Source organism: Nematostella vectensis, chromosome 1 (genome assembly GCF_932526225.1).
Source record: "Nematostella vectensis chromosome 1, jaNemVect1.1, whole genome shotgun sequence".
Classification (NCBI taxonomy): domain Eukaryota; kingdom Metazoa; phylum Cnidaria; class Anthozoa; order Actiniaria; family Edwardsiidae; genus Nematostella; species Nematostella vectensis.
In genome coordinates, this window is record NC_064034.1 from 15,140,610 (window position 1) to 15,164,161 (window position 23,552).

At 43.1% G+C, this 23,552-nt stretch overlaps 1 protein-coding gene across 1 annotated transcript in view; it reads left to right on the forward strand.

Annotated features, from left to right (window-relative positions):
* The window catches only part of LOC125569625 (nardilysin-like), a 36,923-nt gene that overhangs the window by 7,536 nt on the left and 5,835 nt on the right, over positions 1-23,552 (forward strand). The window lies entirely within an intron of this gene.

Here is a 23,552-nt window from a genome sequence, read left to right on the forward strand (position 1 = left end):
TGTGCTAGTGTTGTGGTTGTTTCAGCAAGAGGCTATGTTGATGTGCTAGTGTTGTGGTTGTTTCAGCAAGAGGCTATGTTGATGTGCCAGTGTTGTGGTTGTTTCATCACGAGGTTATGTTGGTGTGCCAGTGTTGTGGTTGTTTCATCACGAGGTTATGTTTGTGCTAGTGTTGTGGTTGTATCGTCACAAGGTCATGTTGATGTGCCAGTGTTGTGGTTGTTTAAGCATGAGGTTATGTTGATGTGCCAGTGTTGTGGTTGTTTCATCACGAGGTTATGTTGATGTGCTAATGTTGTGGTTGTTTCAGCACGAAGTTATGTTGATGTGCTAGTGTTGTGGTTGTTTCAGCACGAGGTTATGTTGATGTGCTAGTGTTGTGGTTGTTTAAGCATGAGGTTATGTTGATGTGCCAGTGTTGTGGTTGTTTCATCACGAGGTTATGTTGATGTGCTAATGTTGTGGTTGTTTCAGCACGAAGTTATGTTGATGTGCTAGTGTGGTGGTTGTTTCATCACGTGGTTATGTTGATGTGCCAGTGTTGTGGTTGTTTCATCACGAGTCTATGTTGATGTGCTAGTGCTGTGGTTGTTTCATCACGAGGTTATGTTGATGTGCTAATGTGGTGGTTGTTTCATCACGTGGTTATGTTGATGTGCCAGTGTTGTGGTTGTTTCAGCACGAAGTTATGTTGATGTGCCAGTGTTGTGGTTGTTTCAGCACGAAGTTATGTTGATGTGCCAGTGTTGTGGTTGTTTCAGCACGAAGTTATGTTGATGTGCCAGTGTTGTGGTTGTTTCATCACGAGGTTATGTTGATGTGCTAATGTTGTGGTTGTTTTAGCACGAAGTTATGTTGATGTGCCAGTGTTGTGGTTGTTTCATCACGAGGTTATGTTGATGTGCCAGTGTTGTGGTTGTTTCAGCACGAAGTTATGTTGATGTGCTAGTGTTGTGGTTGTTCCAGCACGAAGTTATGTTGATGTGCCAGTGTTGTGGTTGTTTCATCACGAGGTTATGTTGATGTGCCAGTGTTGTGGTTGTTTCAGCACGAAGTTATGTTGATGTGCCAGTGTTGTGGTTGTTTCAGCACGAAGTCATGTTGATGTGCCAGTGTTGTGGTTGTTTCAGCACGAGATTATGTTGATGTGCCAGTGTTGTGGTTGTTTCAGCACGAGTCTATGCTGATGTGCCAGTGTTGTTGTTGTTTCATCACGAGGTTATGTTGATGTGCCAGTGTTGTGGTTGTTTCAACACGATGTCATGTTGATGTGCCAGTGTTGTGGTTGTTTCAGCACGAGATTATGTTGATGTGCCAGTGTTGTGGTTGTTTCAGCAAGAGGCTATGTTGATGTGCTAGTGTTGTGGTTGTTTCAGCAAGAGGCTATGTTGATGTGCCAGTGTTGTGGTTGTTTCATCACTAGGTTATGTTGGTGTGCCAGTGTTGTGGTTGTTTCATCACGAGGTTATGTTTGTGCTAGTGTTGTGGTTGTATCGTCACAAGGTCATGTTGATGTGCCAGTGTTGTGGTTGTTTAAGCATGAGGTTATGTTGATGTGCCAGTGTTGTGGTTGTTTCATCACGAGGTTATGTTGATGTGCTAATGTTGTGGTTGTTTCAGCACGAAGTTATGTTGATGTGCTAGTGTTGTGGTTGTTTCAGCACGAGGTTATGTTGATGTGCTAGTGTTGTGGTTGTTTAAGCATGAGGTTATGTTGATGTGCCAGTGTTGTGGTTGTTTCATCACGAGGTTATGTTGATGTGCTAATGTTGTGGTTGTTTCAGCACGAAGTTATGTTGATGTGCTAGTGTTGTGGTTGTTTCAGCACGAGGTTATGTTGATGTGCTAATGTTGTGGTTGTTTCAGCACGAAGTTATGTTGATGTGCTAGTGTTGTGGTTGTTTCAGCACGAGATTATGTTGATGTGGTAGTGTTTTGGTTGTTTCAGCACGAAGTTATGTTGATGTGCTAGTGTGGTGGTTGTTTCAGCACGAAGTTATGTTGATGTGCTAGTGTGGTGGTTGTTTCAGCACGAGATTATGTTGATGTGCTAGTGGTGTGGTTGTTCCAGCACGAAGTTATGTTGATGTGCCAGTGTCGTGGTTGTTTCAGCACGAAGTTATGTTGATGTGCTAGTGTTGTGGTTGTTTCATCACGAGGTTATGTTGATGTGCTAATGTTGTGGTTGTTTTAGCACGAAGTTATGTTGATGTGCCAGTGTTGTGGTTGTTTCAGCACGAAGTTATGTTGATGTGCTAGTGTGGTGGTTGTTTCAGCACGAGATTATGTTGATGTGCTAGTGGTGTGGTTGTTTCAGCACGAAGTTATGTTGATGTGCCAGTGTCGTGGTTGTTTCAGCACGAAGTTATGTTGATGTGCTAGTGTTGTGGTTGTTTCATCACGAGGTTATGTTGATGTGCTAATGTTGTGGTTGTTTTAGCACGAAGTTATGTTGATGTGCCAGTGTTGTGGTTGTTTCATCACGAAGTTATGTTGATGTGCTAGTGTTGTGGTTGTTCCAGCACGAAGTTATGTTGATGTGCCAGTGTCGTGGTTGTTTCATCACGAGGTTATGTTGATGTGCCAGTGTTGTGGTTGTTTCAGCACGAAGTTATGTTGATGTGCTAGTGTTGTGAATGTTTCAGCACGAAGTTATGTTGATGTGCTAGTGTTGTGAAGGTTTCATCATGAGGTTATGTTGATGTGCCGGTCTTGTGGTTGTTTCATCATGAGGTTATGTTGATGTGCCAGTGTTGTGGTTGTTTCATCACGAAGTAATGTTGATGTGCCAGTGTTTTAGTTGTTTCATCACGAGGTTATGTTGATGTGCCAGTGTTGTGGTTGTTTCAGCACGAAGTTATGTTGATGTGCCAGTGTTGTGGTTGTTTCAGCACGAGTCTATGTTGATGTGCTAGTGTTGTGGTTGTTTCATCACGAGATTATGTTGATGTACTAGTGTCGTGGTTGTTTCATCACGAGATTATGTTGATGTGCTAGTGGTGTGGTTGTTTCAGCACGAGTCTATGTTGATGTGCTAGTGTTGTGGTTGTTTCATCACGAAGTTATGTTGATGTGCCAGTGTTGTGGTTGTTTCAGCACGAGTCTATGTTGATGTGCTAGTGTTGTGGTTGTTTCAGCACGAGGTTATGTTGATGTGCCAGTGCTGTGGTTGTTTCATCACGAGATTATGTTGATGTGGTAGTGTTTTGGTTGTTTCAGCACGAAGTTATGTTGATGTGCTAGTGTGGTGGTTGTTTCAGCACGAAGTTATGTTGATGTGCTAGTGTGGTGGTTGTTTCAGCACGAGATTATGTTGATGTGCTAGTGGTGTGGTTGTTTCAGCACGAAGTTATGTTGATGTGCCAGTGTCGTGGTTGTTTCAGCACGAAGTTATGTTGATGTGCCAGTGTTGTAGTTGTTTCATCACGTGGTTATGTTGTGGTTATGTGCTGTGGTTGTTTCATCACGAGGTTATGTTGATGTGCCAGTGTTGTGGTTGTTTCAGCACGAAGTTATGTTGATGTGCCAGTGTTGTGGTTGTTTCAGCACGAGTCTATGTTGATGTGCTAGTGGTGTGGTTGTTTCAGCACGAGATTATGTTGATGTGCCAGTGTTGTGGTTGTTTCATCACGAGATGATGTTAATGTGCTAGTGGTGTGGTTGTTTCAGCACGAGATTATGTTGATGTGCCAGTGTTGTGGTTGTTTCATCACGAGGTTATGTTGATGTGCTAGTGTGGTGGTTGTTTCATCACGTGGTTATGTTGATGTGCCAGTGTTGTGGTTGTTTCAGCACGAAGTTATGTTGATGTGCTAGTGCTGTGGTTGTTTTATCACGAGGTTATGTTGGTGTGCCAGTGTTGTGGTTGTTTTATCACAAGGTTATGTTGATGTGCTAATGTGGTGGTTGTTTCATCACGTGGTTATGTTGATGTGCCAGTGTTGTGGTTGTTTCATCACGTGGTTATGTTCATGTGCCAGTGTGGTGGTTGTTTCATCACGAATTTATGTTGATGTGCCAGTGTGGTGGTTGTTTCATCACGAATTTATGTTGATGTGCCAGTGTTGTGGTTGTTTCAGCACGAAGTCATGTTGATGTGCCAGTGTTGTGGTTGTTTCAGCACGAGATTATGTTGATGTGCCAGTGTTGTGGTTGTTTCAGCACGAGTCTATGCTGATGTGCCAGTGTTGTGGTTGTTTCATCACGAGGTTATGTTGATGTGCCAGTGTTGTGGTTGTTTCAGCACGATGTCATCTTGATGTGCCAGTGTTGTGGTTGTTTCAGCACGAGATTATGTTGATGTGCCAGTGTTGTGGTTGTTTCAGCAAGAGGCTATGTTGATGTGCTAGTGTTGTGGTTGTTTCAGCAAGAGGCTATGTTGATGTGCCAGTGTTGTGGTTGTTTCATCACGAGGTTATGTTGGTGTGCCAGTGTTGTGGTTGTTTCATCACGAGGTTATGTTTGTGCTAGTGTTGTGGTTGTATCGTCACAAGGTCATGTTGATGTGCCAGTGTTGTGGTTGTTTAAGCATGAGGTTATGTTGATGTGCCAGTGTTGTGGTTGTTTCATCACGAGGTTATGTTGATGTGCTAATGTTGTGGTTGTTTCAGCACGAAGTTATGTTGATGTGCTAGTGTTGTGGTTGTTTCAGCACGAGGTTATGTTGATGTGCTAGTGTTGTGGTTGTTTAAGCATGAGGTTATGTTGATGTGCCAGTGGTGTGGTTGTTTCAGCACGAGGCTATGTTGATGTGCTAGTGGTGTGGTTGTTTCATCACGAGGTTATGTTGATGTGCTAGTGTCGTGGTTGTTTCATCACGTGGTAATGTTGATGTGCCAGTGTTGTGGTTGTTTCAGCACGAGTCTAAGTTGATGTGTCAGTGTTGTGGTTGTTTCATCACAAGGTCATGTTGATGTGCTAGTGTTGTGGTTGTTTCAGCAAGAGGCTATGTTGATGTGCCAGTGTTGTGGTTGTTTCAGCACGAAGTTATGTTGATGTGCTAGTGTTGTGGTTGTTTCAGCACGAGGTTATGTTGATGTGCCAGTGTTGTGGTTGTTTCAGCACGAGGTTATGTTGATGTGCCAGTGTGGTGGTTGTTTCAGCACGAGGTTATGTTGATGTGCTAGTGTTGTGGTTGTTTCAGCACGAGGTTATGTTGATGTGCTAGTGTTGTGGTTGTTTCAGCACGAGGTTATGTTGATGTGCTAGTGTTGTGGTTGTTTCAGCAAGAGGTTATGTCGATGTGCCAGTGTTGTGGTTGCTTCGTCACAAGGTCATGTTGATGTGCCAGTGTTGTGGTTGTTTCATCACGAGGTTATGTTGATGTGCTAGTGTCGTGGTTGTTTCAGCACGAAGTTATGTTGATGTGCTAGTGTTGTGGTTGTTTCATCACGTGGTAATGTTGATGTGCCAGTGTTGTGGTTGTTTCAGCACGAAGTTATGTTGGTGTGCCAGTGTTGTGGTTGTTTCATCACAAGGTCATGTTGATGTGCTTGTGTTGTGGTTGTTTCAGCACGAAGTTATGTTGATGTGCCAGTGTGTTGGTTGTTTCAGCACGAGGTTATGTTGATGTGCCAGTGTTGTGGTTGTTTCAGCACGAGATTATGTTGATGTGCTGGTGTTGTGGTTGTTTCAGCACGTGGTAATGTTGATGTGCCAGTGTTGTGGTTGTTTCATCACGAGGGTATGTTGATGTGCTAGTGTTGTGGTTGTTTCATCACAAGGTCATGTTGATGTGCCAGTGGTGTGGTTGTTTCAGCACGAGTCTATGTTGATGTGCCAGTGATGTGGTTGTTTCAGCACGAAGTTATGTTGATGTGCTAGTGTTGTGGTTGTTTCAGCACGAGGTTATGTTGATGTGCTAATGTTGTGGTTGTTTCAGCACGAGGTTATGTTGATGTGCTAGTGTTGTGTTTGTTTCAGCACGAGTCTATGTTGATGTGCTAGTGTTGTGGTTGTTTCATCACGAGATTATGTTGATGTGCCAGTGTTTTGGTTGTTTCAGCACGAAGTTATGTTGATGTGCTAGTGTGGTGGTTGTTTCAGCACGAAGTTATGTTTATGTGCTAGTTGTGTGGTTGTTTCAGCACGAAGTTATGTTGATGTGCTAGTGTTGTGGTTGTTTCAGCATGAGGTTATGTTGATGTGCTAGTGTTGTGGTTGTTTCATCACAAGGTCATGTTGATGTGCCAGTGTTTTGGTTGTTTCAGCACGAAGTTATGTTGATGTGCTAGTGTGGTGGTTGTTTCAGCTAGAAGTTATGTTGATGTGCTAGTTGTGTGGTTGTTTCAGCACGAAGTTATGTTGATGTGCCAGTGTCGTGGTTGTTTCATTACGAGGTTATGTTGATGTGCCAGTGTTGTAGTTGTTTCATCACGTGGTTATGTTGTGGTTATGTGCTGTGGTTTTTTCATCACGAGGTTATGTTGATGTGCCAGTGTTGTGGTTGTTTCAGCACGAAGTTATGTTGATGTGCCAGTGTTGTGGTTGTTTCAGCACGAGTCTATGTTGATGTGCTAGTGGTGTGGTTGTATCGTCACAAGGTCATGTTGATGTGCTAGTGTTGTGGTTGTTTTAGCACGAAGTTATGTTGATGTGCCAGTGTTGTGGTTGTTTCATCACGAGGTTATGTTGATGTGCCAGTGTTGTGGTTGTTTCAGCACGAAGTTATGTTGATGTGCTAGTGTTGTGGTTGTTCCAGCACGAAGTTATGTTGATGTGCCAGTGTTGTGGTTGTTTCATCACGAGGTTATGTTGATGTGCCAGTGTTGTGGTTGTTTCAGCACGAAGTTATGTTGATGTGCCAGTGTTGTGGTTGTTTCAGCACGAAGTCATGTTGATGTGCCAGTGTTGTGGTTGTTTCAGCACGAGATTATGTTGATGTGCCAGTGTTGTGGTTGTTTCAGCACGAGTCTATGCTGATGTGCCAGTGTTGTTGTTGTTTCATCACGAGGTTATGTTGATGTGCCAGTGTTGTGGTTGTTTCAACACGATGTCATGTTGATGTGCCAGTGTTGTGGTTGTTTCAGCACGAGATTATGTTGATGTGCCAGTGTTGTGGTTGTTTCAGCAAGAGGCTATGTTGATGTGCTAGTGTTGTGGTTGTTTCAGCAAGAGGCTATGTTGATGTGCCAGTGTTGTGGTTGTTTCATCACTAGGTTATGTTGGTGTGCCAGTGTTGTGGTTGTTTCATCACGAGGTTATGTTTGTGCTAGTGTTGTGGTTGTATCGTCACAAGGTCATGTTGATGTGCCAGTGTTGTGGTTGTTTAAGCATGAGGTTATGTTGATGTGCCAGTGTTGTGGTTGTTTCATCACGAGGTTATGTTGATGTGCTAATGTTGTGGTTGTTTCAGCACGAAGTTATGTTGATGTGCTAGTGTTGTGGTTGTTTCAGCACGAGGTTATGTTGATGTGCTAGTGTTGTGGTTGTTTAAGCATGAGGTTATGTTGATGTGCCAGTGTTGTGGTTGTTTCATCACGAGGTTATGTTGATGTGCTAATGTTGTGGTTGTTTCAGCACGAAGTTATGTTGATGTGCTAGTGTTGTGGTTGTTTCAGCACGAGGTTATGTTGATGTGCTAATGTTGTGGTTGTTTCAGCACGAAGTTATGTTGATGTGCTAGTGTTGTGGTTGTTTCAGCACGAGATTATGTTGATGTGGTAGTGTTTTGGTTGTTTCAGCACGAAGTTATGTTGATGTGCTAGTGTGGTGGTTGTTTCAGCACGAAGTTATGTTGATGTGCTAGTGTGGTGGTTGTTTCAGCACGAGATTATGTTGATGTGCTAGTGGTGTGGTTGTTCCAGCACGAAGTTATGTTGATGTGCCAGTGTCGTGGTTGTTTCAGCACGAAGTTATGTTGATGTGCTAGTGTTGTGGTTGTTTCATCACGAGGTTATGTTGATGTGCTAATGTTGTGGTTGTTTTAGCACGAAGTTATGTTGATGTGCCAGTGTTGTGGTTGTTTCAGCACGAAGTTATGTTGATGTGCTAGTGTGGTGGTTGTTTCAGCACGAGATTATGTTGATGTGCTAGTGGTGTGGTTGTTTCAGCACGAAGTTATGTTGATGTGCCAGTGTCGTGGTTGTTTCAGCACGAAGTTATGTTGATGTGCTAGTGTTGTGGTTGTTTCATCACGAGGTTATGTTGATGTGCTAATGTTGTGGTTGTTTTAGCACGAAGTTATGTTGATGTGCCAGTGTTGTGGTTGTTTCATCACGAAGTTATGTTGATGTGCTAGTGTTGTGGTTGTTCCAGCACGAAGTTATGTTGATGTGCCAGTGTCGTGGTTGTTTCATCACGAGGTTATGTTGATGTGCCAGTGTTGTGGTTGTTTCAGCACGAAGTTATGTTGATGTGCTAGTGTTGTGAATGTTTCAGCACGAAGTTATGTTGATGTGCTAGTGTTGTGAAGGTTTCATCATGAGGTTATGTTGATGTGCCGGTCTTGTGGTTGTTTCATCATGAGGTTATGTTGATGTGCCAGTGTTGTGGTTGTTTCATCACGAAGTAATGTTGATGTGCCAGTGTTTTAGTTGTTTCATCACGAGGTTATGTTGATGTGCCAGTGTTGTGGTTGTTTCAGCACGAAGTTATGTTGATGTGCCAGTGTTGTGGTTGTTTCAGCACGAGTCTATGTTGATGTGCTAGTGTTGTGGTTGTTTCATCACGAGATTATGTTGATGTACTAGTGTCGTGGTTGTTTCATCACGAGATTATGTTGATGTGCTAGTGGTGTGGTTGTTTCAGCACGAGTCTATGTTGATGTGCTAGTGTTGTGGTTGTTTCATCACGAAGTTATGTTGATGTGCCAGTGTTGTGGTTGTTTCAGCACGAGTCTATGTTGATGTGCTAGTGTTGTGGTTGTTTCAGCACGAGGTTATGTTGATGTGCCAGTGCTGTGGTTGTTTCATCACGAGATTATGTTGATGTGGTAGTGTTTTGGTTGTTTCAGCACGAAGTTATGTTGATGTGCTAGTGTGGTGGTTGTTTCAGCACGAAGTTATGTTGATGTGCTAGTGTGGTGGTTGTTTCAGCACGAGATTATGTTGATGTGCTAGTGGTGTGGTTGTTTCAGCACGAAGTTATGTTGATGTGCCAGTGTCGTGGTTGTTTCAGCACGAAGTTATGTTGATGTGCCAGTGTTGTAGTTGTTTCATCACGTGGTTATGTTGTGGTTATGTGCTGTGGTTGTTTCATCACGAGGTTATGTTGATGTGCCAGTGTTGTGGTTGTTTCAGCACGAAGTTATGTTGATGTGCCAGTGTTGTGGTTGTTTCAGCACGAGTCTATGTTGATGTGCTAGTGGTGTGGTTGTTTCAGCACGAGATTATGTTGATGTGCCAGTGTTGTGGTTGTTTCATCACGAGATGATGTTAATGTGCTAGTGGTGTGGTTGTTTCAGCACGAGATTATGTTGATGTGCCAGTGTTGTGGTTGTTTCATCACGAGGTTATGTTGATGTGCTAGTGTGGTGGTTGTTTCATCACGTGGTTATGTTGATGTGCCAGTGTTGTGGTTGTTTCAGCACGAAGTTATGTTGATGTGCTAGTGCTGTGGTTGTTTTATCACGAGGTTATGTTGGTGTGCCAGTGTTGTGGTTGTTTTATCACAAGGTTATGTTGATGTGCTAATGTGGTGGTTGTTTCATCACGTGGTTATGTTGATGTGCCAGTGTTGTGGTTGTTTCATCACGTGGTTATGTTCATGTGCCAGTGTGGTGGTTGTTTCATCACGAATTTATGTTGATGTGCCAGTGTGGTGGTTGTTTCATCACGAATTTATGTTGATGTGCCAGTGTTGTGGTTGTTTCAGCACGAAGTCATGTTGATGTGCCAGTGTTGTGGTTGTTTCAGCACGAGATTATGTTGATGTGCCAGTGTTGTGGTTGTTTCAGCACGAGTCTATGCTGATGTGCCAGTGTTGTGGTTGTTTCATCACGAGGTTATGTTGATGTGCCAGTGTTGTGGTTGTTTCAGCACGATGTCATCTTGATGTGCCAGTGTTGTGGTTGTTTCAGCACGAGATTATGTTGATGTGCCAGTGTTGTGGTTGTTTCAGCAAGAGGCTATGTTGATGTGCTAGTGTTGTGGTTGTTTCAGCAAGAGGCTATGTTGATGTGCCAGTGTTGTGGTTGTTTCATCACGAGGTTATGTTGGTGTGCCAGTGTTGTGGTTGTTTCATCACGAGGTTATGTTTGTGCTAGTGTTGTGGTTGTATCGTCACAAGGTCATGTTGATGTGCCAGTGTTGTGGTTGTTTAAGCATGAGGTTATGTTGATGTGCCAGTGTTGTGGTTGTTTCATCACGAGGTTATGTTGATGTGCTAATGTTGTGGTTGTTTCAGCACGAAGTTATGTTGATGTGCTAGTGTTGTGGTTGTTTCAGCACGAGGTTATGTTGATGTGCTAGTGTTGTGGTTGTTTAAGCATGAGGTTATGTTGATGTGCCAGTGGTGTGGTTGTTTCAGCACGAGGCTATGTTGATGTGCTAGTGGTGTGGTTGTTTCATCACGAGGTTATGTTGATGTGCTAGTGTCGTGGTTGTTTCATCACGTGGTAATGTTGATGTGCCAGTGTTGTGGTTGTTTCAGCACGAGTCTAAGTTGATGTGTCAGTGTTGTGGTTGTTTCATCACAAGGTCATGTTGATGTGCTAGTGTTGTGGTTGTTTCAGCAAGAGGCTATGTTGATGTGCCAGTGTTGTGGTTGTTTCAGCACGAAGTTATGTTGATGTGCTAGTGTTGTGGTTGTTTCAGCACGAGGTTATGTTGATGTGCCAGTGTTGTGGTTGTTTCAGCACGAGGTTATGTTGATGTGCCAGTGTGGTGGTTGTTTCAGCACGAGGTTATGTTGATGTGCTAGTGTTGTGGTTGTTTCAGCACGAGGTTATGTTGATGTGCTAGTGTTGTGGTTGTTTCAGCACGAGGTTATGTTGATGTGCTAGTGTTGTGGTTGTTTCAGCAAGAGGTTATGTCGATGTGCCAGTGTTGTGGTTGCTTCGTCACAAGGTCATGTTGATGTGCCAGTGTTGTGGTTGTTTCATCACGAGGTTATGTTGATGTGCTAGTGTCGTGGTTGTTTCAGCACGAAGTTATGTTGATGTGCTAGTGTTGTGGTTGTTTCATCACGTGGTAATGTTGATGTGCCAGTGTTGTGGTTGTTTCAGCACGAAGTTATGTTGGTGTGCCAGTGTTGTGGTTGTTTCATCACAAGGTCATGTTGATGTGCTTGTGTTGTGGTTGTTTCAGCACGAAGTTATGTTGATGTGCCAGTGTGTTGGTTGTTTCAGCACGAGGTTATGTTGATGTGCCAGTGTTGTGGTTGTTTCAGCACGAGATTATGTTGATGTGCTGGTGTTGTGGTTGTTTCAGCACGTGGTAATGTTGATGTGCCAGTGTTGTGGTTGTTTCATCACGAGGGTATGTTGATGTGCTAGTGTTGTGGTTGTTTCATCACAAGGTCATGTTGATGTGCCAGTGGTGTGGTTGTTTCAGCACGAGTCTATGTTGATGTGCCAGTGATGTGGTTGTTTCAGCACGAAGTTATGTTGATGTGCTAGTGTTGTGGTTGTTTCAGCACGAGGTTATGTTGATGTGCTAATGTTGTGGTTGTTTCAGCACGAGGTTATGTTGATGTGCTAGTGTTGTGTTTGTTTCAGCACGAGTCTATGTTGATGTGCTAGTGTTGTGGTTGTTTCATCACGAGATTATGTTGATGTGCCAGTGTTTTGGTTGTTTCAGCACGAAGTTATGTTGATGTGCTAGTGTGGTGGTTGTTTCAGCACGAAGTTATGTTTATGTGCTAGTTGTGTGGTTGTTTCAGCACGAAGTTATGTTGATGTGCTAGTGTTGTGGTTGTTTCAGCATGAGGTTATGTTGATGTGCTAGTGTTGTGGTTGTTTCATCACAAGGTCATGTTGATGTGCCAGTGTTTTGGTTGTTTCAGCACGAAGTTATGTTGATGTGCTAGTGTGGTGGTTGTTTCAGCTAGAAGTTATGTTGATGTGCTAGTTGTGTGGTTGTTTCAGCACGAAGTTATGTTGATGTGCCAGTGTCGTGGTTGTTTCATTACGAGGTTATGTTGATGTGCCAGTGTTGTAGTTGTTTCATCACGTGGTTATGTTGTGGTTATGTGCTGTGGTTTTTTCATCACGAGGTTATGTTGATGTGCCAGTGTTGTGGTTGTTTCAGCACGAAGTTATGTTGATGTGCCAGTGTTGTGGTTGTTTCAGCACGAGTCTATGTTGATGTGCTAGTGGTGTGGTTGTATCGTCACAAGGTCATGTTGATGTGCTAGTGTTGTGGTTGTTTCAGCAAGAGGCTATGTTGATGTGCTAGTGTTGTGGTTGTTTCAGCAAGAGGCTATGTTGATGTGCCAGTGTTGTGGTTGTTTCATCACGAGGTTATGTTGGTGTGCCAGTGTTGTGGTTGTTTCATCACGAGGTTATGTTTGTGCTAGTGTTGTGGTTGTATCGTCACAAGGTCATGTTGATGTGCCAGTGTTGTGGTTGTTTAAGCATGAGGTTATGTTGATGTGCCAGTGTTGTGGTTGTTTCATCACGAGGTTATGTTGATGTGCTAATGTTGTGGTTGTTTCAGCACGAAGTTATGTTGATGTGCTAGTGTTGTGGTTGTTTCAGCACGAGGTTATGTTGATGTGCTAGTGTTGTGGTTGTTTAAGCATGAGGTTATGTTGATGTGCCAGTGTTGTGGTTGTTTCATCACGAGGTTATGTTGATGTGCTAATGTTGTGGTTGTTTCAGCACGAAGTTATGTTGATGTGCTAGTGTGGTGGTTGTTTCATCACGTGGTTATGTTGATGTGCCAGTGTTGTGGTTGTTTCATCACGAGTCTATGTTGATGTGCTAGTGCTGTGGTTGTTTCATCACGAGGTTATGTTGATGTGCTAATGTGGTGGTTGTTTCATCACGTGGTTATGTTGATGTGCCAGTGTTGTGGTTGTTTCAGCACGAAGTTATGTTGATGTGCCAGTGTTGTGGTTGTTTCAGCACGAAGTTATGTTGATGTGCCAGTGTTGTGGTTGTTTCAGCACGAAGTTATGTTGATGTGCCAGTGTTGTGGTTGTTTCATCACGAGGTTATGTTGATGTGCTAATGTTGTGGTTGTTTTAGCACGAAGTTATGTTGATGTGCCAGTGTTGTGGTTGTTTCATCACGAGGTTATGTTGATGTGCCAGTGTTGTGGTTGTTTCAGCACGAAGTTATGTTGATGTGCTAGTGTTGTGGTTGTTCCAGCACGAAGTTATGTTGATGTGCCAGTGTTGTGGTTGTTTCATCACGAGGTTATGTTGATGTGCCAGTGTTGTGGTTGTTTCAGCACGAAGTTATGTTGATGTGCCAGTGTTGTGGTTGTTTCAGCACGAAGTCATGTTGATGTGCCAGTGTTGTGGTTGTTTCAGCACGAGATTATGTTGATGTGCCAGTGTTGTGGTTGTTTCAGCACGAGTCTATGCTGATGTGCCAGTGTTGTTGTTGTTTCATCACGAGGTTATGTTGATGTGCCAGTGTTGTGGTTGTTTCAACACGATGTCATGTTGATGTGCCAGTGTTGTGGTTGTTTCAGCACGAGATTATGTTGATGTGCCAGTGTTGTGGTTGTTTCAGCAAGAGGCTATGTTGATGTGCTAGTGTTGTGGTTGTTTCAGCAAGAGGCTATGTTGATGTGCCAGTGTTGTGGTTGTTTCATCACTAGGTTATGTTGGTGTGCCAGTGTTGTGGTTGTTTCATCACGAGGTTATGTTTGTGCTAGTGTTGTGGTTGTATCGTCACAAGGTCATGTTGATGTGCCAGTGTTGTGGTTGTTTAAGCATGAGGTTATGTTGATGTGCCAGTGTTGTGGTTGTTTCATCACGAGGTTATGTTGATGTGCTAATGTTGTGGTTGTTTCAGCACGAAGTTATGTTGATGTGCTAGTGTTGTGGTTGTTTCAGCACGAGGTTATGTTGATGTGCTAGTGTTGTGGTTGTTTAAGCATGAGGTTATGTTGATGTGCCAGTGTTGTGGTTGTTTCATCACGAGGTTATGTTGATGTGCTAATGTTGTGGTTGTTTCAGCACGAAGTTATGTTGATGTGCTAGTGTTGTGGTTGTTTCAGCACGAGGTTATGTTGATGTGCTAATGTTGTGGTTGTTTCAGCACGAAGTTATGTTGATGTGCTAGTGTTGTGGTTGTTTCAGCACGAGATTATGTTGATGTGGTAGTGTTTTGGTTGTTTCAGCACGAAGTTATGTTGATGTGCTAGTGTGGTGGTTGTTTCAGCACGAAGTTATGTTGATGTGCTAGTGTGGTGGTTGTTTCAGCACGAGATTATGTTGATGTGCTAGTGGTGTGGTTGTTCCAGCACGAAGTTATGTTGATGTGCCAGTGTCGTGGTTGTTTCAGCACGAAGTTATGTTGATGTGCTAGTGTTGTGGTTGTTTCATCACGAGGTTATGTTGATGTGCTAATGTTGTGGTTGTTTTAGCACGAAGTTATGTTGATGTGCCAGTGTTGTGGTTGTTTCAGCACGAAGTTATGTTGATGTGCTAGTGTGGTGGTTGTTTCAGCACGAGATTATGTTGATGTGCTAGTGGTGTGGTTGTTTCAGCACGAAGTTATGTTGATGTGCCAGTGTCGTGGTTGTTTCAGCACGAAGTTATGTTGATGTGCTAGTGTTGTGGTTGTTTCATCACGAGGTTATGTTGATGTGCTAATGTTGTGGTTGTTTTAGCACGAAGTTATGTTGATGTGCCAGTGTTGTGGTTGTTTCATCACGAAGTTATGTTGATGTGCTAGTGTTGTGGTTGTTCCAGCACGAAGTTATGTTGATGTGCCAGTGTCGTGGTTGTTTCATCACGAGGTTATGTTGATGTGCCAGTGTTGTGGTTGTTTCAGCACGAAGTTATGTTGATGTGCTAGTGTTGTGAATGTTTCAGCACGAAGTTATGTTGATGTGCTAGTGTTGTGAAGGTTTCATCATGAGGTTATGTTGATGTGCCGGTCTTGTGGTTGTTTCATCATGAGGTTATGTTGATGTGCCAGTGTTGTGGTTGTTTCATCACGAAGTAATGTTGATGTGCCAGTGTTTTAGTTGTTTCATCACGAGGTTATGTTGATGTGCCAGTGTTGTGGTTGTTTCAGCACGAAGTTATGTTGATGTGCCAGTGTTGTGGTTGTTTCAGCACGAGTCTATGTTGATGTGCTAGTGTTGTGGTTGTTTCATCACGAGATTATGTTGATGTACTAGTGTCGTGGTTGTTTCATCACGAGATTATGTTGATGTGCTAGTGGTGTGGTTGTTTCAGCACGAGTCTATGTTGATGTGCTAGTGTTGTGGTTGTTTCATCACGAAGTTATGTTGATGTGCTAGTGTTGTGGTTGTTTCAGCATGAGGTTATGTTGATGTGCTAGTGTTGTGGTTGTTTCATCACAAGGTCATGTTGATGTGCCAGTGTTTTGGTTGTTTCAGCACGAAGTTATGTTGATGTGCTAGTGTGGTGGTTGTTTCAGCTAGAAGTTATGTTGATGTGCTAGTTGTGTGGTTGTTTCAGCACGAAGTTATGTTGATGTGCCAGTGTCGTGGTTGTTTCATTACGAGGTTATGTTGATGTGCCAGTGTTGTAGTTGTTTCATCACGTGGTTATGTTGTGGTTATGTGCTGTGGTTTTTTCATCACGAGGTTATGTTGATGTGCCAGTGTTGTGGTTGTTTCAGCACGAAGTTATGTTGATGTGCCAGTGTTGTGGTTGTTTCAGCACGAGTCTATGTTGATGTGCTAGTGGTGTGGTTGTATCGTCACAAGGTCATGTTGATGTGCTAGTGTTGTGGTTGTTTCAGCAAGAGGCTATGTTGATGTGCTAGTGTTGTGGTTGTTTCAGCAAGAGGCTATGTTGATGTGCCAGTGTTGTGGTTGTTTCATCACGAGGTTATGTTGGTGTGCCAGTGTTGTGGTTGTTTCATCACGAGGTTATGTTTGTGCTAGTGTTGTGGTTGTATCGTCACAAGGTCATGTTGATGTGCCAGTGTTGTGGTTGTTTAAGCATGAGGTTATGTTGATGTGCCAGTGTTGTGGTTGTTTCATCACGAGGTTATGTTGATGTGCTAATGTTGTGGTTGTTTCAGCACGAAGTTATGTTGATGTGCTAGTGTTGTGGTTGTTTCAGCACGAGGTTATGTTGATGTGCTAGTGTTGTGGTTGTTTAAGCATGAGGTTATGTTGATGTGCCAGTGTTGTGGTTGTTTCATCACGAGGTTATGTTGATGTGCTAATGTTGTGGTTGTTTCAGCACGAAGTTATGTTGATGTGCTAGTGTGGTGGTTGTTTCATCACGTGGTTATGTTGATGTGCCAGTGTTGTGGTTGTTTCATCACGAGTCTATGTTGATGTGCTAGTGCTGTGGTTGTTTCATCACGAGGTTATGTTGATGTGCTAATGTGGTGGTTGTTTCATCACGTGGTTATGTTGATGTGCCAGTGTTGTGGTTGTTTCAGCACGAAGTTATGTTGATGTGCCAGTGTTGTGGTTGTTTCAGCACGAAGTTATGTTGATGTGCCAGTGTTGTGGTTGTTTCAGCACGAAGTTATGTTGATGTGCCAGTGTTGTGGTTGTTTCATCACGAGGTTATGTTGATGTGCTAATGTTGTGGTTGTTTTAGCACGAAGTTATGTTGATGTGCCAGTGTTGTGGTTGTTTCATCACGAGGTTATGTTGATGTGCCAGTGTTGTGGTTGTTTCAGCACGAAGTTATGTTGATGTGCTAGTGTTGTGGTTGTTCCAGCACGAAGTTATGTTGATGTGCCAGTGTTGTGGTTGTTTCATCACGAGGTTATGTTGATGTGCCAGTGTTGTGGTTGTTTCAGCACGAAGTTATGTTGATGTGCCAGTGTTGTGGTTGTTTCAGCACGAAGTCATGTTGATGTGCCAGTGTTGTGGTTGTTTCAGCACGAGATTATGTTGATGTGCCAGTGTTGTGGTTGTTTCAGCACGAGTCTATGCTGATGTGCCAGTGTTGTTGTTGTTTCATCACGAGGTTATGTTGATGTGCCAGTGTTGTGGTTGTTTCAACACGATGTCATGTTGATGTGCCAGTGTTGTGGTTGTTTCAGCACGAGATTATGTTGATGTGCCAGTGTTGTGGTTGTTTCAGCAAGAGGCTATGTTGATGTGCTAGTGTTGTGGTTGTTTCAGCAAGAGGCTATGTTGATGTGCCAGTGTTGTGGTTGTTTCATCACTAGGTTATGTTGGTGTGCCAGTGTTGTGGTTGTTTCATCACGAGGTTATGTTTGTGCTAGTGTTGTGGTTGTATCGTCACAAGGTCATGTTGATGTGCCAGTGTTGTGGTTGTTTAAGCATGAGGTTATGTTGATGTGCCAGTGTTGTGGTTGTTTCATCACGAGGTTATGTTGATGTGCTAATGTTGTGGTTGTTTCAGCACGAAGTTATGTTGATGTGCTAGTGTTGTGGTTGTTTCAGCACGAGGTTATGTTGATGTGCTAGTGTTGTGGTTGTTTAAGCATGAGGTTATGTTGATGTGCCAGTGTTGTGGTTGTTTCATCACGAGGTTATGTTGATGTGCTAATGTTGTGGTTGTTTCAGCACGAAGTTATGTTGATGTGCTAGTGTTGTGGTTGTTTCAGCACGAGGTTATGTTGATGTGCTAATGTTGTGGTTGTTTCAGCACGAAGTTATGTTGATGTGCTAGTGTTGTGGTTGTTTCAGCACGAGATTATGTTGATGTGGTAGTGTTTTGGTTGTTTCAGCACGAAGTTATGTTGATGTGCTAGTGTGGTGGTTGTTTCAGCACGAAGTTATGTTGATGTGCTAGTGTGGTGGTTGTTTCAGCACGAGATTATGTTGATGTGCTAGTGGTGTGGTTGTTCCAGCACGAAGTTATGTTGATGTGCCAGTGTCGTGGTTGTTTCAGCACGAAGTTATGTTGATGTGCTAGTGTTGTGGTTGTTTCATCACGAGGTTATGTTGATGTGCTAATGTTGTGGTTGTTTTAGCACGAAGTTATGTTGATGTGCCAGTGTTGTGGTTGTTTCAGCACGAAGTTATGTTGATGTGCTAGTGTGGTGGTTGTTTCAGCACGAGATTATGTTGATGTGCTAGTGGTGTGGTTGTTTCAGCACGAAGTTATGTTGATGTGCCAGTGTCGTGGTTGTTTCAGCACGAAGTTATGTTGATGTGCTAGTGTTGTGGTTGTTTCATCACGAGGTTATGTTGATGTGCTAATGTTGTGGTTGTTTTAGCACGAAGTTATGTTGATGTGCCAGTGTTGTGGTTGTTTCATCACGAAGTTATGTTGATGTGCTAGTGTTGTGGTTGTTCCAGCACGAAGTTATGTTGATGTGCCAGTGTCGTGGTTGTTTCATCACGAGGTTATGTTGATGTGCCAGTGTTGTGGTTGTTTCAGCACGAAGTTATGTTGATGTGCTAGTGTTGTGAATGTTTCAGCACGAAGTTATGTTGATGTGCTAGTGTTGTGAAGGTTTCATCATGAGGTTATGTTGATGTGCCGGTCTTGTGGTTGTTTCATCATGAGGTTATGTTGATGTGCCAGTGTTGTGGTTGTTTCATCACGAAGTAATGTTGATGTGCCAGTGTTTTAGTTGTTTCATCACGAGGTTATGTTGATGTGCCAGTGTTGTGGTTGTTTCAGCACGAAGTTATGTTGATGTGCCAGTGTTGTGGTTGTTTCAGCACGAGTCTATGTTGATGTGCTAGTGTTGTGGTTGTTTCATCACGAGATTATGTTGATGTACTAGTGTCGTGGTTGTTTCATCACGAGATTATGTTGATGTGCTAGTGGTGTGGTTGTTTCAGCACGAGTCTATGTTGATGTGCTAGTGTTGTGGTTGTTTCATCACGAAGTTATGTTGATGTGCCAGTGTTGTGGTTGTTTCAGCACGAGTCTATGTTGATGTGCTAGTGTTGTGGTTGTTTCAGCACGAGGTTATGTTGATGTGCCAGTGCTGTGGTTGTTTCATCACGAGATTATGTTGATGTGGTAGTGTTTTGGTTGTTTCAGCACGAAGTTATGTTGATGTGCTAGTGTGGTGGTTGTTTCAGCACGAAGTTATGTTGATGTGCTAGTGTGGTGGTTGTTTCAGCACGAGATTATGTTGATGTGCTAGTGGTGTGGTTGTTTCAGCACGAAGTTATGTTGATGTGCCAGTGTCGTGGTTGTTTCAGCACGAAGTTATGTTGATGTGCCAGTGTTGTAGTTGTTTCATCACGTGGTTATGTTGTGGTTATGTGCTGTGGTTGTTTCATCACGAGGTTATGTTGATGTGCCAGTGTTGTGGTTGTTTCAGCACGAAGTTATGTTGATGTGCCAGTGTTGTGGTTGTTTCAGCACGAGTCTATGTTGATGTGCTAGTGGTGTGGTTGTTTCAGCACGAGATTATGTTGATGTGCCAGTGTTGTGGTTGTTTCATCACGAGATGATGTTAATGTGCTAGTGGTGTGGTTTTTTCAGCACGAGATTATGTTGATGTGCCAGTGTTGTGGTTGTTTCATCACGAGGTTATGTTGATGTGCTAGTGTGGTGGTTGTTTCATCACGTGGTTATGTTGATGTGCCAGTGTTGTGGTTGTTTCAGCACGAAGTTATGTTGATGTGCTAGTGCTGTGGTTGTTTTATCACGAGGTTATGTTGGTGTGCCAGTGTTGTGGTTGTTTTATCACAAGGTTATGTTGATGTGCTAATGTGGTGGTTGTTTCATCACGTGGTTATGTTGATGTGCCAGTGTTGTGGTTGTTTCATCACGTGGTTATGTTCATGTGCCAGTGTGGTGGTTGTTTCATCACGAATTTATGTTGATGTGCCAGTGTGGTGGTTGTTTCATCACGAATTTATGTTGATGTGCCAGTGTTGTGGTTGTTTCAGCACGAAGTCATGTTGATGTGCCAGTGTTGTGGTTGTTTCAGCACGAGATTATGTTGATGTGCCAGTGTTGTGGTTGTTTCAGCACGAGTCTATGCTGATGTGCCAGTGTTGTGGTTGTTTCATCACGAGGTTATGTTGATGTGCCAGTGTTGTGGTTGTTTCAGCACGATGTCATCTTGATGTGCCAGTGTTGTGGTTGTTTCAGCACGAGATTATGTTGATGTGCCAGTGTTGTGGTTGTTTCAGCAAGAGGCTATGTTGATGTGCTAGTGTTGTGGTTGTTTCAGCAAGAGGCTATGTTGATGTGCCAGTGTTGTGGTTGTTTCATCACGAGGTTATGTTGGTGTGCCAGTGTTGTGGTTGTTTCATCACGAGGTTATGTTTGTGCTAGTGTTGTGGTTGTATCGTCACAAGGTCATGTTGATGTGCCAGTGTTGTGGTTGTTTAAGCATGAGGTTATGTTGATGTGCCAGTGTTGTGGTTGTTTCATCACGAGGTTATGTTGATGTGCTAATGTTGTGGTTGTTTCAGCACGAAGTTATGTTGATGTGCTAGTGTTGTGGTTGTTTCAGCACGAGGTTATGTTGATGTGCTAGTGTTGTGGTTGTTTAAGCATGAGGTTATGTTGATGTGCCAGTGTTGTGGTTGTTTCATCACGAGGTTATGTTGATGTGCTAATGTTGTGGTTGTTTCAGCACGAAGTTATGTTGATGTGCTAGTGTTGTGGTTGTTTCAGCACGAGGTTATGTTGATGTGCTAATGTTGTGGTTGTTTCAGCACGAAGTTATGTTGATGTGCTAGTGTTGTGGTTGTTTCAGCACGAGGTTATGTTGATTTGCTAATGTTGTGGTTGTTTCAGCACGAAGTTATGTTGATGTGCTAGTGTTGTGGTTGTTTCATCACGAGGTTATGTTGATGTGCTAATGTTGTGGTTGTTTTAGCACGAAGTTATGTTGATGTGCCAGTGTTGTGGTTGTTTCATCACGAGGTTATGTTGATGTGCCAGTGTTGTGGTTGTTTCAGCACGAAGTTATGTTGATGTGCTAGTGTTGTGGTTGTTCCAGCACGAAGTTATGTTGATGTGCCAGTGTTGTGGTTGTTTCATCACGAGGTTATGTTGATGTGCCAGTGTTGTGGTTGTTTCAACACGAAGTTATGTTGATGTGCTAGTGTTGTGAATGTTTCAGCACGAAGTTATGTTGATGTGCTAGTGTTGTGAATGTTTCATCACGAGATTATGTTGATGTGCTAGTGGTGTGGTTGTTTCAGCACGAGTCTATGTTGATGTGCTAGTGTTGTGGTTGTTTCAGCACGAAGTTATGTTGATGTGCCAGTGTTGTGGTTGTTTCAGCACGAGGTTATGTTGATGTGCTAGTGTTGTGAATGTTTCAGCATGAAGTTATGTTGATGTGCTAGTGTTGTGAATGTTTCATCATGAGGTTATGTTGATGTGCCGGTCTTGTGGTTGTTTCATCATGAGGTTATGTTGATGTGCCAGTGTTGTGGTTGTTTCATCACGAAGTTATGTTGATGTGCCAGTGTTGTGGTTGTTTCATCACGAGGTTATGTTGATGTGCCAGTGTTGTGGTTGTTTCAGCACGAAGTTATGTTGATGTGCCAGTGTTGTGGTTGTTTCAGCACGAGTCTATGTTGATGTGCTAGTGTTGTGGTTGTTTCATCACTAGATTATGTTAATGTACTAGTGTCGTGGTTGTTTCATCACGAGATTATGTTGATGTGCTAGTGGTGTGGTTGTTTCAGCACGAGGGTATGTTGATGTACTAGTGTCGTGGTTGTTTCATCACGAGATTATGTTGATGTGCTAGTGGTGTGGTTGTTTCAGCACGAGTCTATGTTGATGTGCTAGTGTTGTGGTTGTTTCATCACGAAGTTATGTTGATGTGCCAGTGTTGTGGTTGTTTCAGCACGAGTCTATGTTGATGTGCTAGTGTTGTGGTTGTTTCAGCACGAGGTTATGTTGATGTGCCAGTGCTGTGGTTGTTTCATCACGAGATTATGTTGATGTGGTAGTGTTTTAGTTGTTTCAGCACGAAGTTATGTTGATGTGCTAGTGTGGTGGTTGTTTCAGCACGAAGTTATGTTGATGTGCCAGTGTCGTGGTTGTTTCAGCACGAAGTTATGTTGATGTGCCAGTGTTGTAGTTGTTTCATCACGTGGTTATGTTGTGGTTATGTGCTGTGGTTGTTTCATCACGAGGTTATGTTGATGTGCCAGTGTTGTGGTTGTTTCAGCACGAAGTTATGTTGATGTGCCAGTGTTGTGGTTGTTTCAGCACGAGTCTATGTTGATGTGCTAGTGGTGTGGTTGTTTCAGCACGAGATTATGTTGATGTGCTAGTGTGGTGGTTGTTTCATCACGTGGTTATGTTGATGTGCCAGTGTTGTGGTTGTTTCATCACGAGTCTATGTTGATGTGCTAGTGCTGTGGTTGTTTCATCACGAGGTTATGTTGATGTGCTAATGTGGTGGTTGTTTCATCACGTGGTTATGTTGATGTGCCAGTGTTGTGGTTGTTTCATCACGTGTTTATGTTCATGTGCCAGTGTGGTGGTTGTTTCATCACGAATTTATGTTGATGTGCCAGTGTGGTGGTTGTTTCCTCACGAATTTATGTTGATGTGCCAGTGTTGTGGTTGTTTCAGCACGAAGTCATGTTGATGTGCCAGTGTTGTGGTTGTTTCAGCACGAGATTATGTTGATGTGCCAGTGTTGTGGTTGTTTCAGCACGAGTCTTTGCTGATGTGCCAGTGTTGTGGTTGTTTCATCACGAGGTTATGTTGATGTGCCAGTGTTGTGGTTGTTTCAGCACGATGTCATGTTGATGTGCCAGTGTTGTGGTTGTTTCAGCACGAGATTATGTTGATGTGCCAGTGTTGTGGTTGTTTCAGCACGAGTCTATGTTGATGTGCCAGTGTTGTGGTTGTTTAAGCACGAAGTTATGTTGATGTGCCAGTGTTGTAGTTGTTTCATCACGTGGTTATGTTGTGGTTATGTGCTGTGGTTGTTTCATCACGAATTTATGTTGATGTGCCAGTGTTGTGTTTGTTTCATCACGAGGTTATGTTGATGTGCCAGTGTTGTGGTTGTTTCATCACGAAGTTATGTTGATGTGCCGGTGTTGTGGTTGTTTCATCACGAAGTTATGTTGATGTGCCGGTGTTGTGGTTGTTTCAGCAGGTGGTCATGTTGATGTGCTAGTGTTGTGGTTGTTTCAGCACGAGTCTATGTTGATGTGCTAGTGCTGTGGTTGTTTCATCACGAGATTATGTTGATGTGCCAGTGTTGTGGTTGTTTCATCACGAAGTTATGTTGATGTGCCAGTGTTGTGGTTGTTTCAGCAGGTGGTCATGTTGATGTGCTAGTGTTGTGGTTGTTTCAGCACGAGTCTATGTTGATGTGCCAGTGGTGTGGTTGTTTCATCACGTGGTCATGTTGATGTGCCAGTGCTGTGGTTGTTTCATCACGAGGTTATGTTGATGTGCTAGTGTTGTGGTTGTTTCATCACGAGGTTATGTTGATGTGCTAGTGTTGTAGTTGTTTCAGCACGAGTCTATGTTGATGTGCTAGTGTTTTGGTTGTTTCAGCACGAAGTTTTGTTGATGTGCTAGTGTGGTGGTTGTTTCAGCACGAAGTTATGTTGATGTGC